The sequence below is a fragment of the Podarcis tiliguerta genome (assembly GCF_965153285.1).
Source record: "Podarcis tiliguerta genome assembly, chromosome: 13".
Lineage (NCBI taxonomy): Eukaryota > Metazoa > Chordata > Lepidosauria > Squamata > Lacertidae > Podarcis > Podarcis tiliguerta.
The window spans coordinates 45838426-45857147 of record NC_139546.1 but is presented as its reverse complement, the minus strand read 5'-3'; positions in this window follow the sequence as shown (position 1 = coordinate 45857147).

Genomic DNA, 18722 nt, shown 5'->3' with positions numbered 1-18722 from the left:
TTTCTGTCACATGAACTTTAAATATGCACTTCTTCACCTTGAATTTTCACATGTTATATTTATATTTTAACACCAACCCTACTCTCTTGATTGTCATTCATTTGTTCATTTTATTTGTATGTTTCTTTTACACACACACACACACACACACACACACCACAGTGCACACACAACACAGTGCTCAAGGTGGAGTGCCAAATAGGATGAGGGGTGCATTTCAGACAAACACTACAAAAGCAATTTTATATTGACATAACAAACCAATAAAAAAACAAACAATTTCATAGTAATACAGAAAAATAATAGTGAATGTTATTGGCATCTGTCTTTCTCAAGAGATGGTGGAGTGTGCATGCAGGGGTGAAGTCAAACCTCTGAAGAATTATTTCGTTATTTTGGCTGCACTAGCAGCGCTGAAGTGATCTTGCCAGGGAAGAAGCCTGGGCAGTGTATATGGAGGTCCAGTCCTACTCTGCCCAGATGAGAAGACCTCTCAGCCTTGCTGATGTGATCCAAAGGAAAACAAAGCAATATATTTGGCACCAGCTTGGCCACAGAAGTTGAAAAAGGAAGGAGTACAAGACACCATTCAACTTGACTCCACATTTGTGAAGAGTTTATTCATTAACCTTCCCTTCTCCTGAGAAAATACCAAACAATCCTATTCCAATACACATGCAAAATTCCTTAATATGCAGAGTCCAATAGCAAAACTAAGAAGGGAGATTCACAATTTCACCTTTGTCCTAGAAACAAGCCTCCTTTGATGTTCCTCTCATTCCCTCGCCAGAAGAAGCTGTTTATGAGGCTTCCAAGGGCAAAGTGAAGGTAGCTTGAAACACCTGCCATGATGCTGCTCTTTTTTCTATTGTATCTTGTACATTGTACATTGTATATTGTATGCTAGGATGTTACTGTAAACATCCTAGCACCTGTTGTTAAAGGGCAGGCTGAATATAAAATGACTGTATTTCTTATCATTATTATTGATGTGATTCCAAGTTTCAGAAAGTGTCTATACACAATCCTTAAACATGAGAGGTATATTCCCAGGAAAGGTCTATTATGACTGATGACTGATTTTTTGAATTGTGAAAATATCTCAATAACTGTAGAAAGTTAACTGAAGTCATTGCTCATAATGTGTTTCAGTAATAACTGTGCATTTTTTATAGCTCACTTATGGCTCATTTCCCATTGAGGAGGAGAGTGAGGAAAATCATATCTCTTCCTTATACCGCATGGTTCCAAATGAAGCCCATCAATACATGGGAATTATCAGCTTGCTTAAGCATTTTGGATGGATATGGGTTGGAATCTTTGTTGTGGATGATGAAAGTGGAGAAAATTTCTTGCTGACGATGGAACCATTGTTATCCAAAAATGGAATCTGTTCAGCCTTCACACAAAAGCTCCCAAAACTAGCCCGTTATGATAACCCTGCGGGAGTTTATGATGTGTTATTAAGTAGTTACAAGGATGTCAAAGATGACAAAGCCCACACATTTATCATCTATGGAGAATCTATGGCACTCATATGGCTGACAGCTATTTTCTTTTTTCTACAAGATATTGAAAAAAATTACATTGAATCAGTTACAAAAGTTTGGATCATAACAACACAGATTGATTTCATGCTGTTAGGGGTTCAAAGGAATTGGCATCTTGGTCTATTCCAAGGTGCCATTTGCTTCACAATTCACTCAGAAGAGCTTCTAGGGTTCCATGACTTTCTTCAGAGAATAAAGCCTGATGGGATAAAAGAAAATGGTTTTCTGAAGGACTTCTGGGAGCAAGCATTTGATTGTGATTTTCCAAACCGCAATGTGTCAATGGACACAAGTGAGCAATGTACAAGAGAGGAGAGCCTGGAGAGTCTTCCTGATCCAATCTTTGAAATGGGCATGACTGGCCACAGCTATAGCATCTACAATGCTGTCCATGTGGTGGCTCATGCTTTACATGACATTTCTTTAAAGAGATCCAAGCCCAGAGCAACGATGGGTCATAACACATTTGAACTTCAAGACCTGCAGCCTTGGCAGGTAATGTGCTGAAGATAAGTCCGCATTGTCATTTACAAAAACATCATATATTCATGAACTGGTATTTAGCAATATATTATTTTACAAAGCTTTGTATATTTATGTTATGTTTTTTACATTCTGGCCTGAAAAGACATTTAGTCTTCAGTGCCTAAGGTAGGTTTTTATCTTCTATAGAATACTATCTTCTAATACTAACAAACAGTAATAGTAAGATGTGTGTTTCCGTATCTCGGCATTACATTCAAAATTTTCATTTTCCCCACCCTTGTCTTTAATCTTTCAATCAGCTCCACATTTATCTTCATCACATTTCATTTAACAATTCAGCTGGAGAAACACTGTCCTTTACTACTAAAAAGGAAATAGGAGGTGGATTTGACATCATGAACATGGTCATATTCCCAAACAGGTCCTTCCTTCGAGTGAAAATTGGAGAGGTGGATGATACTGCTCCAGAAGGAATGAGATTCATCATTCATGAAGACATGATAATGTGGCATAAAGGTTTTAACCAGGTCAGCATCCTAACAGTATTTTCTTTCTTTCTTTCTTTCTTTGGGGGGGGGGAGGGGTCTGCTGTAACCTACAAATGTGTCTTGACAGAAGAGTTATTTTTTCTCACACCCTCTTTCCTTCTATTGAAAATTGTCAAAGGAATAAAACTGCTGCCTGGCCAAATGAAAGCCTAAGCGCAATACAAAATTGAAAAGCTAAGTTATATTTTCTGCCATGTTATATGTGTCTCAGGCTCTTAAAGACCCAGAAAACTAGCACATTGAAAGCCTAGTTGCAACACTGAACCGTCAGCAATCAGTGGTATATTTGTCGTAAATTAAACCTATGTGTCAGGGATGGGGCAGAGAGTCCAGAATTACAACAGAGCTTTGGGGTAGATCACAGCTCAGAGGCACATGTGGGGGAAAGCTGGGAAATAATGGGAGAAGAGAAAGAAGAATCAGAAGTGGGGAACAGCTGATGGACACAGTGTCTTTAGAAAGCATTCCAGACCTTCCCTCTCCCAGAACCTGGGGAGCATTGAAAGTAGGAGAGCAGAGAGCTCAGAGGGAGAGCACACACAGTGAAATCACATGAAGGGAGGAATCGAGGGAGAGGGGACTCACTTGGGGCAACACCATTATTCCAAGAGTATTATTTTCCAAGCCTCTCCCTGTGAATGTTGAATAAAAAGCAGTTGGTAAGAACTTTTCATGTCTTATCCATTCCTGCTGACTTGACGTGGGGGTTGGGTCCACTGCCACCTGACACTATGTATTATTTGAGGGATCTCAATGAAATGAATTAGTGAGTCAGCACTGGGTTATCTCTGTTTCCATTGCATCAATCTCAATGGAAGAAATCATGCCTGACATGTGAAGTCCACACTTCCAATCCTTTGCATGTCTAAATTGGATTGGTAAACATCAGAAACAACTTTTGATAATGTTGGAAGCAAGAGGACTTGAAGGTCAGACTGATGATAAAGCTGCATCTTATGCAAAAATTTATGTAAGAAATTAAGTAAGAGAACTTTTTCTCTCCAACCTGAAACCCCTCTCCTATTTATGGATAGGTGATGCCCATTTCTGTGTGCAATAAGCACTGCCTCCCTGGTCATCAGAAGAAAAGAAAGGAAGGGAAAAAATTTTGCTGCTATGATTGTGCTGCATGTCCAGAAGGCAAGATTTCAGACCAGAATGGTACAAGAGAAATAAATCATTTTTATTTTCATCACAAAGTATTGTCACTGATTCTGCCTAAGAACTAATTAAAAATGTTTACCATGCTGTGCATGTAAGAAAGCTATCCTAATATTCCTTGTGCAATGCTATCTGTATGAATTTGGCATTAAACCTCAATGAAGACCAAATGATTTAGTTGACCATATACTTTAAGATATCAAAAAAATGTAGAAATATGAAAATAGTTTAAGCAAGACTATTATAACCTCAGCAGTCAAGTGATAATGATGACAGAACTGATGATGGTGATGACTAATTCAATCTGTTCAGATGTGAGATCTAAACTTGATTATATGCCACAGGTTCTGGGTCTGATAGCTGTTTCAGCCCAGTTCCCTCTGCAACAGATGCCACATTATGGTGGAGGGTTTGCCCCATGCCATATCAGCACAAATAATGTTTAAGAGTCAAGGATAAGTCTTTGGCATATATGCTGAGAAAATAAAATTAATGTACTTAACAAAACTTTTTGACATTGATGGATGAGAAGATAAATTAGGTTTATGGAATAAGAACACAAAATCTAACTTACAAAAGGATAATTTAGAAACCCTAGTGAAAGCGTAACTTCCTGGATCAAGTAAGGGTAAGACTGGTAACCATGCAATGAGCATCCCAAAGAGAAAACCCAAAGATCCCCAAAGATGGGATAGTTATACTACATTTTCTTTGAAAAATACAAATATGTATTACATAATTGTGTATTACATAATTGCCAATTCTCTTAAATCCTCAAAGATCAGAGAAACACTATATTATTGTAATTTACCAAACCTCCACTCACTAACAAAAACCTTCCTCATAAGACAATAGTGGTATACTTTATTTTTGCATCGCATCTTTTTCAGAATGGTGTGTGATTAGTTCATATAAGATGCATTATTTCAAAGATATGGTAATATATTTCAGTGTGATGCAGGAGTCAGTAAATTTTGTTGTAGGTGTGAACTGATTAGTTCAAAATTTTAAAAGAGTGGTGTGAACTCTAACATATATCAAAAAATTAAGGTTCCTTTAATTCCAAATTTGCTAAATTTTAATGTGGGAAGAACTCAGGCCAATATAAGTTTCAATGGTGGGAATGATTCCTACTCGCAAATCAGTAATCAATTGTAACAAAAACCAATCCATTCAGAAGTATGTATTCTGACAAGGATTACAAACTCAAATAGAGATTACAAACTCAAACAGAGATTATAAACTCGAACTCATAACACAATAATTACAGGAATAAATAATTATAAACTCGAACTCATAACACAATAATTACAGGAATAGAGATGAGAGTTTATGAATAGAGATAAGTTCATCTAAGTCCATAGTCAGATCTGATGTGAAGATCTTAGTTGGAATCATTGAGCAGAAGTCAGAAGTCAATTATGGATCAGAAACCGGATTGAACAGAAGTCAGAAGTCAATTATGGATCAGAAACTAGGACAGGGAACTGTTTGGATGTATTCACCTTCATCAGCTGGAAGTATCAAACATTTTTCTTGGTATATTTAATAACAAGAACTCCAACTTATTTAAAATTTTGATGTGGTGCATTGGTTTATGGTAAAATAATGAATTATATAATTAGCTGTGGAGTCTCATCCATTATCTCTTCAACCATCCGAAATTGGTGCAGCAGCAGGAATATTTGGCACATATTGGTATAGATAATAAAACTACTGAGCCTGGTGTACTATCAAAATACAATGTTACATTACCATCTACTCACTAAGAATTAGCAAGTGTATATGGAAGGCAAAAAAAGATGATGAATTGTCTTTGGAATTTAACCTATTTCTGTCCTTCAGATCTGGATGACTGTTTCAGATGCCCGGAAGATCAATATCCAAACAAGAAGAAAAACCAATGCATCTCCAAAACTGTGAGCTTTCTTTCCTATGAAGAACCTTTTGGGATCAGCTTAGCTTTCATTGCTCTTTCTTTTTCTCTTCTCACAACTCTCGTGTTAGGCACTTTTGTGAAGCACAAAGATACCCCCATTGTCAAAGCCAACAACCGAGCCCTCACCTACACTCTCCTCATCTCCCTCCTGCTCTGCTTCCTCTCTTCTTTGCTATTTATCGGCAAACCTGGGAAAGTGACTTGCCTTTTCAGGCAACCTGCTTTTGGCATGATCTTCTCTGTGGCTGTTTCTTGCATGTTGGCCAAAACAATCACTGTAGTTGTAGCTTTCATGGCCACCAAGCCAGGCTCTAGCATGAGGAAGTGGGTAGGGCAAAGACTGGCCTACTCTGTTGTAGTTTCCTGTTCTTTTATTCAATCTATTGTTTGTGTTCTGTGGTTGATGACATCTCCCCCATTCCCTGATGTAGATATGCAGTCTGTAACCACAGAAATCATTGTGCAATGTAATGAAGGGTCAGTGACCCTGTTTTATTGTGTCCTGGGCTACATGGGCCTCCTGGCCATTGCCAGCTTCATTGTGGCATTTCTTGCTCGCAGGTTACCTGACAGTTTTAATGAAGCCAAATTCATTACCTTCAGCATGTTGCTGTTTTGCAGTGTTTGGCTTCCTTTCCTTCCAACTTATCTGAGCACCAAAGGGAAATACATGGTAGTGGTGGAGATCATCTCCATCTTGGCCTCCAGTGCTGGGCTATTGGGCTGCATCTTCGCTCCAAAATGCTACATCATTATCTTGAGGCCTGAGTTGAACAACAGAGAGCAACTAATAAAGAGAAAGAATTAAAAAGAACCCTAGTAATTTTCCTTCACCATCTTATTATATATGAAGTGGTGGTGTTTAAAATCAACGGCATTTTTACTATAGCCTCCCTATAGAAATTCTGCTGCTATTCCAACCTCACTTCAAACTCATAGAACTGTCTCTATGCCTCAAACCTGGTGATAGATGGAAACTAGGAAAATGGGAAGAACTGTATTGTGATGCAATATGAACGTTAAAACACACCTTTAAGGGAAGAGTTGTATTCTGGTAGAATGTGAGCATTTATGAATTAATTGGAAGGTAGAACGCAGGGTTATTGAATACAAATATGACAAGAGTTTTCAGAGAGGAAATATTTAATTTCATCCTGATAGGAAACAGCCTGTGACTTCTTGTTGAGCTGCAATTTGCTGTAACATCTAAATCATGAGAGGGTGTGAAACCCCTGGAGCAGTACCTGTACCTGAACCTGAATTAAATGTGGGCCAACAAGTTGATTTCTGGAGGGATGGAGAACATTGCCCAGCTGTGTAGGCCGCTCCCTGCGAGACGCTTTCCACCAGGCCTAAGGGGAGAGGCCCAGACTCACCCAGCCCTAAGAAAGAGGCTCCTCATGAGGCCAGAGGAACATTACTGGGCTATTGTGTTATTGATTTAATATGCTGTAAACCACTTTGAAATTTTTATTAATTTTTATTAAATTTATATATATATATATATATATATATATATATATATATATATATATATTATGTTTATATATATTATATTATTTCCATGCCTTGGCAACAGTTGTTATTGCAATGGTTAATAGATGTTTTATGAGTTCTTTATTTCTAATCTGCAACATATCATGACAATAAAATTTATGTAGAGCTAGTCCTAGAGTCATAGGAGCTGTCTGCTTTGTAATTAAAGATATTTCTGTAAATACATTTTCCCAAAACCTTTCTGTTTTTTGACACACCCATCACATGTGCTGACATGTCCCTAATATATGTCCCTATCCAACATGTTGGTTACCAAAAGTGCCACTCTGGACTAAAATGCTGAGAAAGTTATATCCTCAAGCAATTATGCAAATAATTACATGTAGTTCACTTGGTCAAAGCCCATGAGACTTTCTGGTAGGTACTTGAAAACAGTCAATAAGCCACCCTGGAAGTGGTTATAATAATTAACTCATTTTGCCCCAAATAGCCTGCCACAGGGGCAAGAGGCAGGCAGAACCATGTCACTTTTATTTTTGAAATCTTCCCTTCTTCATATTATTGGCCAGACTTTAAATGGGTGGTGATAATTTTATCTACAAATCAAAGCATATTTCAGGCTTAGATTCAGCTCACAAGTCACTTTTTTAGATTTGCCGCAATTTGTAATTTCAGAGTCCAGCATAATCAATTCTAGCCAATTCCTCTTAAAAGAAACCAGGGCAGCGACCACACAAACTATAGAATGAGTGAAACATCTGAAAATACCTAAAAATATTTTCAATAGACTGAGTAATATCTCTGCTGAAGAGGTTTGTTGCAAGAGTATAAAAGATACACTTTCAGGATGTTGTTGCTATGGTCGTTCCTGTTTATGCAAATGTTTCCTGAGTGCAAAATAGATGCTATCAGGTGTCCAATGAATGATCCATTTCCTATTCCACATGAGTGGTACCAACCAGGGGGCTTCATCATTGGTGGGATTTCTTCTCACATCTTTCACATATTTTGTGAAGTTTTCTTCAGAGAACACCCTTCACAGATTGTCTTTGACGTTTCATAGTAAGAGTCTCCTCTCTACCGTACGTCTATTTGTTGTCTCTTTTCTTTTGTGTCATATCCTTAGAATGGTTAGCCTGCTGGTTGAGACAGTACGGTGACATTCGTAAGCTCCTGGGCTAGATTTTGTGTGTGTCTCTCTGTGTATTTGTTTCCCACCCCGCATTATATTTTAACACAGTTCCTTTAAAATGTGTATGTTAGGCAAAAGTTCATGCAGCGAATGTCATTTAGGCAGGTGCATTTATGTCAGGACTTATGTCTTTTTATATAAAGTTTTCCGGGAAAAGGTGAAGAAATGAATTTTAGATTGGTAATGTAGGAAACAAAGGTGGTTTGGTCGAAGTACCATGCAGAACACAGAAGCACAGCTTAATCATCATTTTCATCCACTGTTTGTTGTCTCTTAAATTAGAATGATAAATTACAAATACCATTGTTTAATTTCAATCAAAATCATTTTGAATCAGAAATGGGGGAAACTGTGGCATGTTAATTTTATGCATTGTAGACATCTCCTCTGAAACTGTAAATTAATTAACTTTTTTGCAGTATGGTGACAAATTCTACCAGCACATACTTGCCTTGACATTTGCTGTGAAAGAGATCAATGAGAACCCCACAATCTTGCCTAATATCACTCTTGGGTTTCACATCTACGATAGCTATCATGATGCAAGGATGACCTACCGTGACACATTAGACCTGCTCTTCAAATCTCACAGATTTGTCCCGAATTATAAATGTGACATCCAGAAGAGCCTTTTGGCCATCATTGGGGGACTTAGCTCTGATACCTCCTTCCATATGAGAGACAGCATAGGCCTCTACAAGATTCCACAGGTATTATCACTGAATGGGGTGATTGGGCAGATTTCCAGGATGAATAGATTTCTTATGGAGTCCAATTCATAAATAGATCTTCCTTAGGGACCAAAATCATTGCACTTTTCATAGAACTGATAAATATTTATTATTTATTATTTTTATTTTTTTAAGAAAACATTATTGTTAAATATGAAAAAGGAGGATGAAGATATAATTGTTAGGAAAGGCTAGTGCTAGCTACCTAACATTCCACCTGCCCAGAACTGAGGGAGCATAGCAATAAATAAATTTTCAACATCATTCAAATAAATTTTCAACATCATTCTCTGAAGGAACCAAAATGAAAGTCATTCACCAGTTGGTGAAAATGGGAGTATCTTTATTATTTCAAAATCCCACCCAGCAAGCAGCGTAATTTGAAAGAAGCTTTTTGAAGCAATCTTTTCATTTGTGATATTATTAACTTTCAGTAGCAGCAATATATGATTCTCAATTATCAAAGTCCCTCTACAGCATCTTGCTCTCTTCTGTAAATAAAACTGTACTGGTTGACAGCTTGTTTGCTGTGGGAAGGGCCTTCTATGACATCCACTACATTTTGGAATTATTTACAGTGTGATGTCTAGCACCTTCAGTGCATAGTGAATACCAATTTGCCATGTGCTCTTTAAAGACGACTTCTTCACTCCAGCCTTTCGCACTATATATACATATGGACCAGCCTTATTCTCTTGATTGTCATCCGTCTTTCCATTCATTTTATTTGCATGCTGCTTTTCCATAAACAAAATCATGCTCAAAGCAGCTTATATCAAAGAGGGATACTGTACATTTCAAGTCAATATTACAAAGTTATTGCATATTAACACACCAAAGCAATAACATCAGAAAATTATAGTACAGTGGTACCTTGGTTTATGAACTTAATCCATTCCGGAAGTCCGTTCTTAAATCAAAGTGTTCTTAAACCAAAGCATGCTTAAACCTAGATGTGCTTTCCCATAGCAGTGGGGGATTCTATTTACAAGTGTAACACACTCGACAGGAAGCGGAACATGTTCTTATTCCAAGGTAAAGTTCACAAACCAAAACACCTACTTCTGGGGTTGCAGCATTCTTAATCCAAGTTGTTCATAAACTAAGATGTTCTTAAACCAAGGTACCACTGTATAGCAAACAATAACAATAGCATAGCAAAACAATACAAAGATAATACCATACCAAAAAACACCCCTCCTTTGTATACTATAAATATAACAAGATTATTTAACAAAATGCAACAGCTAATAAGAAAATGACAAGGGAACTTCACAATTTCCCCTTGGTTGCAGAAACACCCCCCAGATGATGTTTCTCAAAATCCCTCACCTGCAGCAGTTTCTTATTAGGCCTCCAAGGCCAAAGGGTTGAGTAGCGGAAAACATTTTCCCCATGATATCACAATGTTACTATTGCTGTGATTCCAAGATTCAGAAAGTGTCTATAGTTAATACTCAGTTCTTAAAAGCAAGACATAAATTTCCATAAAAGGCATAATATGATTCATGAATGATCTTTATGAATCTTGGACATATATTCATAGCTGTAGAGAATTAACCGAAAGAGTCATCGTTCACAATGTACTTCTGTAATATCTGTACAATTTCTTGTAGCTCACATATGGTTCATTTCCCACTGAGGAGGAGAGTGAGGAAAGTCATATCTCTTCCTTCTACCGCATGGTTCCAAATGAAGCCCATCAATACATGGGAATTATCAGCTTGCTTAAGCATTTTGAATGGACGTGGGTTGGACTCTTTGTTGTGGATGATGAAAGTGGAGAAAAATTCTTGCAGACAATGGAGCCACTGTTTTCCAAAAATGGAATCTGTTCAGCCTTCATACAAAGATTCCCCAAACTAGCCCGTTTCGATAATATTGATGAAGTTTACGATGTCCTATTAAGTAGTTACAATGATGTCAAAGATGACAAAGCCCACACATTTATCATCTATGGAGAATCTATGGCACTCATATGGCTGACAGCTATTTTCTTTTTTCTACAAGATATTGAAAAAAATGACATTGAATCAGTTACAAAAGTTTGGATCATAACAACTCAGATTGATTTCATATTGTTGGGGCTTCAAAGGAGCTGGGATCTTGGTCTCTTCCAAGGTGCCATTTGCTTCACAATTCACTCAAAAAAGCTTCCAGGGTTCCAGGAGTTTCTTCAAAGCATAAAGCCTGATAGGATAAAAGAAAATGGTTTTCTGAAGGAGTTCTGGGAGCAAGCATTTGACTGTGATTTTCCAAACCGCAATGTGTCAATGGACACAAGTGAGCAATGTACAAGAGAGGAGAGCCTGGAGAGTCTTCCTGATCCACTCTTTGAAATGGGCATGACTGGCCACAGCTATAGTATCTATAATGCTGTCCATGTGGTGGCTCATGCTTTACATGACATTTCTTTAAAGAGATCCAAACCCAGAGCAATGATGGGTCATAACACATTTGAACTTCAAGATCTGCAGCCTTGGCAGGTAGTGTGCTGGAAATAAGTCCATATTGGTTTTTTTTTTGGGGGGGGGGGATAAAATAAATTAAAATGTGTTAACTGGTACTCCGCATTTTATTTTTATTTTTTTACAAAGCTTTGTATATTTACGTTATGTATTGCACATTCTGGCCTGGAAATACATTGTGTCGTCAATGTATAATGTAGGTTTTTATCTTCTATGTAAAATAGTTGATTTTTCACTTTTGGTCTTTCTTAGATAATGCTAACAAACACTAATAGTGAAATGTGTGTGTCTGTATCATGGCATTAAATTCAAAATTTTCATTTCCTCCACCCTTGTCTTTAATCTTTCAATCAGCTCCACCCTTTCCTTTATGGCATTTCCTTTAACAATTCAGCTGGAGAATCACTGTCCTTTACTGCTAAAAAGGAAATGGGAGGTGGATTTGACATCATGAACATGGTCATATTCCCAAACAAGTCCTTCCTTCGAGTGAAAGTTGGAGAGGTGGATGATACTGCTCCTGAAGGAAAGAAATTCATCATTCATGAGGACATGATAATGTGGCACAAAGGTTTTAACCAGGTCAGAATCCTGGGGTATTCCTGTAGACCCCATGTTCTCCCAAGGTGTCCTGACAGAACAGCTATTTGTTCTGCATACTATGTCTCTTTGTATTGGATAGTCACAGGGACAATCTGATTATTTAGCACATGGAAATCCTAGGTGCAAACCTGAACTGCCAATAAACATCAGTATATTTTTTGTAAATTTTACCTATGTCTTATTTGTACATGACAGGGATTTAAGGGTTATTGATTAAATATGTTAGTGATCCAGCACTGGGTTATCTATCTTTCTATTGCACAAGAGCCAACCTTGGTGGAAAGAATAATACTTGCCCTGAAACATCTTCCGCATCTCCAAGAAGGAATGGAAAAGATCAGCAACATCTAACGTTAGCAAGGGAGATGGCTCAATGCTCAGATTCTATTTATTGCTGCATGCAATGCAAAAGTTTTATTTATGAATTGTTGTTTCTTGAATTGTTGGCATCCCATGTTGGGAGACAATGGAGGGGTTAAGCTTTGAGGGTGAAGTCAAACTGAATGATGTCACTACTTCTCTCTCTGCTCTTCATAGTAGTCATTCATTCTCTGTTTACTGCTATATCTGCATGCCCTGACTGCCCATCATAGAATGAGTTTGCAATTAATTCAGTAGGATAACTTAAAAATAAAAATAAAATCCAACCTGTAACCCCTTCCTGTTTATGGATAGGTGATGCCCATTTCGGTGTGCACCGAACACTGCCCCCCTGGTCATCAGAAGAAAAGGAAGGAAGGTGAAAAATTTTGCTGCTATGATTGTGCTCCATGTCCAGAAGGCAAGATTTCAGACCAGAATGGTACATGAGAAAGAAATCATTTTTTTATTTCATCACAAATTATTATTATTACGGATTTTGACAAAGAGCTCATTACAAATGTTTATTTACCATGCTGTGCATGTAAGTAAGCTATTCTGCTTGGTATGGTGTGCAAATATTTATCTGCTGGCACCCAGCACTTTCTCAAAAACACTCAGAGAAGCTAATTACGCTTCTGCAATCTGGTGGAGCTAGGGGCTTTGGGACCCGGAGCGTGGGGGAGTGGCACGTCGCCCGTGTGGGTGTGGCACGTCACCCACGTGAATGTCCCAATGGGGGCGGCCCCTGAGCATGAGCATCCCAATGGTGTTCCTCAGGGATAGAACCCGGGGCAGCCTGCCCCCCTCCCCCTTCCTATGCCACTGTCTGCAATGCTTTGTCATAGACTCATAGAATCTTAGAGTTGGAAGGGACCCAAAGGATGGATGGATTTGGAAGTTGCCCCAACATAGTTTAAGATATCCAAAGGAGAAGAAATAGTTTAAGCATTACATCAGCAGACAAGTGATAATGATGGTAACAATGATGTAGATGATGACAAATTTAATCTGTTCAGATGTGAGGTTTGAACCTGATTATATACCACAGGTTCTGGGTCTGGCAGTTGTTTCATCCCAGTTCCCTCTGAAGCAGTTACTACATTAAGGGGGAGGGTTTGCCCCATTCCATATCAGGACAAATAATATTTAACAGTAAAGGATAAATCTTTGCCATATATGCTGAGAAAATAAAATTAATTTACCTAACTGACCTTCATTGACCTTTATGGATGAGAAGATATCTGAGGCTAAGGAATAACAACAACAAAAGACACATTACAAGTTCACACTATAAATCTAAATCTAAATTAAAGGTAAAGGTAAAGGTACGCCTGCCAGTACGGGCCAGTCTTGACAGACTCTAGGGTTGTGCGCTCATCTCACTCTATAGGCCGGGAGCCAGCGCTGTCTGCAGACACTTTCGGGTCACGTGGCCAGTGTGAGAAGCTGCATCTGGTGAGGCAGCGCAGCACACGGAATGCCGTTTACCTTCCCGCTGGTAAGCGGTCCCTATTTATCTACTTGCACCCAGGGGGTGCTTTTGAACTGCTAGGTTGGCAGGCGCTGGGACCGAATGACGGGAGCGCACCCTGCCGTGGGGATTCGAACCGCCGACCATACGATCGGCAAGTCCTAGGCGCTGAGGTTTTACCCACAGCACCACCCGCGTCCCCAAAAACTAAAATCTAAATTACTGATTGTTCATTTAGAAACCCTGGTGAAATCATAACTTCCTGTATCAGCAAGGGTAAGACTGGTCACTAAGCAATGAGCCTCCCAAAGACAAGACTGATTAGACAGCCAAAGGTAGGAATAGTTAGACAGTGGTACCTCGGGGTACATATGCTTCAGTTTATATACGCTTCAGGTTACAGAGTCCACTAACCCAGAAATATTACCTCGGGTTAAGAACTTTGCTTCAGGATGACAACAGAAATCGTGCAGAGGCCCCATTTGCAAAAGTGGTGATTCAGGTTAAGAACAGTTTCAGGTTAAGAACAGACCTCCAAAACAAATTAAGTTCTTAACCCGAGGTACCACAGTACTGCATTTCCCCTTGAAGAACACATATCTATAGTACATAACTTCCAATACCCTTAAATCCCAAATTATCAGAGGAACAACATATTACTGCAACTTAACTCACGGTAGTCCATCACAAATGAAAACCTACTACATAAATCTGATAATTTAAGTGTGATGCACTGGGTTAAAATAAATTAATGAATGATATAATTGGCTTTGTGGCTGTTAAATTATCTCTGCAACAAGCCCAAATAGATGAAGAAGTCATAATATTTGGCACATGATGATAATGATAATTCTTGAGCCTGGTATGATAATAAAATGCATTGTCACTTTAACATCATTTACTACTACTACTACTACTATTAATAATTTATATGGTGCCCTTTGGACTGCTGATGTGACTACTGAAAAGGCTCTCTGCCAGGTTCCGTGTAACCTCACCTATTGCAATGAGGGAGCTGCCAGAAGGTCCTCAAGGCTGAATCTCATTGTCCAGGATGAATGATGTGGGTGGAGACGCTACTACAGGCATACAGGGCCGAGGCTGTTTAGGGATTTAAAGACAGCACCAACACTTTGAATTGAGATTGGAAACGTACTGGTAGACGATGTAGTTCTTTTGGTGTTATACAGTCCTGGCAGCTGCCGTATTCTAGATTACTGGTTGTTTCTGAGTCACCTTCAAAGGCAACCCCACACAGAGTAAATTGCAGTAATCCAGGTGGAAGATAGCCAGAGTACGTTCTACCCTAGTGAGACAATACTCAGGCAGGTAGAGTCTCAGCAGGCACACCGTATTAGGGTTACCAGACGCCCCTATTTCCCGGGGACAGTCCCCAGATTTGCAAATAAGTCCCCGGACAAATTCCATTCCTGGGATGTCCCCAGATTTCATCTAATGTCCCTGGGAAACACAGCAGCGGCAGTCTCAGTAACCCGGAGCAGTTGGCTCTGGCTGGCTTCTAAAGCTGCTCAGAAGTCCCCATATGATGGTGGTGCAGGGGCTCTAAGATGCAGTTTCAAGGCTGCCTCCACCTTCCCTGACCCCAGCAATTAAGCTATGAAGGGAGGCTTCATGCTGCTTATTGGAGCAGCCTCCTGACTCCTACTTGTGTGAAAGCAGGAGGGGGCAGGGATCTCTCAGTTAGGCAATGGGAAGCCTCCCTTCCCAGCTGAGGGATCCCCACACCCTCCTACTTGCAGGCAAGTAGGAGTGGGATTGAGGCCGCTCTCCGCCCTCCTTCTCTGCCTTCCATGTCTGACCCACCGCACACTGCTTCCTCACCAGCACCACCACCGAAGAGCCAACAACTATGGGGCTGCCCAGGCTCATGGAGAAAGGAGATAGAAGCCTCAGAGGAAGGGGAAACATGGCAGTTGGGCTCAAGGTGGTGGCCACCCCTCTGCCACGCCATCACTGCAGCATCAACGTCCTGAACATGTAGTATGTATGTATGTATTTATTTATTGTGTCCCCAGATACATTGAAAAAAATTGAGTAACCTTTCACCAGATGGAGTTGGTAGAATAAGAAGGAGCAGGTTAAAATTAGACAACTGATATACAGTAGGAAAAGAAAGCACATTAATTGCCTTTGGAATTTGACCTGTTTTTCAGATATGGATGACTGCTTCATATGCCCAGAAGATCAATATCCAAACAAGCAGAGAAACCAATGCATCTCTAAAACTATGAGCTTTCTTTCCTATGAAGAACCTGTCGGGATCAGCCTAACTTCTGTTGCTCTATCTTCTTCCCTTCTCACAAGCCTGGTGTTAGGCACTTTTGTGAAGCACAAAGATACCCCCATTGTCAAAGCCAACAACCGAGCTCTCACCTACACTCTCCTGGTCTCCCTTCTGCTCTGCTTCCTTTCTTCTTTGCTATTTATTGGCAAACCTGGGAAAGTGACCTGTCTTCTCAGACAACCTGCTTTTGGCATGATATTCTCTGTGGCTATTTCTTGCATGTTGGCCAAAACGATCACTGTAATTGTAGCTTTCATGGCCACCAAGCCAGGCTCTAGCATGAGGAAGTGGGTAGGGCAAAGACTGGCCTACTCTGTTGTAGTTTCCTGTTCTTTTATTCAATCTATTGTTTGTACTTTGTGGTTGATGACATCTCCCCCATTCCCAGATTTAGATATGCACTCTGTAACCACAGAAATCATTGTGCAATGTAATGAAGGGTCCGTAATCCTGTTTTATTGTGTCCTGGGTTACATGGGCCTCCTGGCTGTTGCCAGCTTCATTGTGGCATTTCTGGCCCGCAGATTACCTGACAGTTTTAATGAAGCCAAATTCATTACCTTCAGCATGTTACTGTTTTGCAGTGTTTGGCTTTCTTTTGTTCCAACCTATCTGAGCACCAAAGGGAAAAACATGGTAGTGGTGGAGCTCATCTCCATCTTGGCCTCCAGTGCTGGGATATTGGGCTGCATCTTCACTCCTAAATGCTACATCATTGTCTTGAGGCCCAAGCTGAACAACAGAGAGCAACTAATAAGGAGAACTCATTAAAGACTCTTTGTAATGTGCCCTCATTGCCGCATTATACAGAGAGCAACTAATAAGGAGAAAGATTTAAAAAGAATCTTAGGGATTTTCCTTTATTGTCTTCTATATGTGAAGTGGTATTGTTTAATACCAAGGCTGTTTTACCTAACTCCTCTGCTAAAGATTCTGCTGTTATTCCAGTGCCAAACCAACAATCTCTATATGTCACCGTATTTTCCATGGACACTCCCAGATTTACAGAAGATATCACAGTTTCCAATGTGATCCCAGGATATTCCAGTTTTCCTTAGGATGTCCCTATTTTCATTGGGGGAATATTGGAGGGTATGGAACAAGATGTCCTTATTTTCATCACAGAAATGTTGCTAATGTTGCTTGCAAGTAGGATTGAGATTGGGCCACTCAGCTGGGGAGTGCAAAGGCTCCACTCCCCAGCTGAGAGATCCCCGCCTCCACTCCTGCTTGCACACGAGTAGGAGCAGGATCCGGCAGCTCAACTGGGGAACACCTGACTGCCTTCAGGTGGTGCAGGGGCTCTCATGCAGAGGTAGGGGCTCTTTTAAACTTTTCCCTTGAGGGGAGTGCAGCCGTGAACCCCTCAACAGAAAGTGTGATGGTGGCAGCACCTCCGCAGCTGAACAGCCCCATCCAGCTCCTGTTCCCATGCAAGCAGCAACTGGTTGGGGCTCTCTAAACTGGGAAGAGGGAGCATCATGCTGCCTAGCGGAGCAGCCCAATCCTACTCCTACTTACAGGAGCGGGGGACGGGCTGATGGCATCCCTTGCCTGCTCGCTTGCCGCCCCGGCCCAGCTTTCCCTCACTCAGTGCCGAGGCCTCAGGGCTGGATTCAAAATTAAAACTGAAACTTTCCAGAAAACCACAAAGCCAATGCTTTAATCAAAAATAAAAGCCAGTAGGCCTTATCCAATAAGCCAGTAAGGGAAGAGCTGAATTGTCATGCAATCTGAGCATTTAAATGAAGAAATCAAGGGGGGGGGGACTTTAAAAATTATATTGTCTCTCCACTCCTGCCCATTTATTATTACTGCTATACTCTTCAATGGCTGGTTAACCATTAAGTTGGTCACTCTTGGAGAGTGAGAGTATTTGATGGATTCCCCAAAGAAATGAGGGATTTTCTGGCTGACCTGCCTAGCACTCCTGTTGAGGTTCCTGCCTCATTGTGCAATGGTGGGGTTTATACAGTCATTGAATCAATGGATTCTAAGTACCCTCAACATCAATGTGGAGCAGTATTATTCCTGAAACTAACAATAGCCTCAGCAGGCACAATTATTTTGGGATTTGTTCTGGGTTGAGTAGTATCGGTGTCAACCAATGACAGGTATGCCTGATAACCTGCCGCTCACAGGGCAGATTGGGGTTGGTTTTGTCTGCAGTCAGTGCTACTAAAAATCTTTCAGCTCTGTAGAAGTTGTGCTGTGGGGTGCTGCAGAGAACCATGTTCCTAATGTCCTTAGTGCTAATTATATGGTGTAGTCCTTGAGATCTGAGCATTAGGAAATTTGGGGCAAGGTGTCATAAGAAAACTGATGGTAGTCAGCTCTGTTTTGCTGTAACATCTAAATCATGAAAGTTTGCTTGCTTTGAAAAATTCCACTTTTGGGGCCACTGAAAG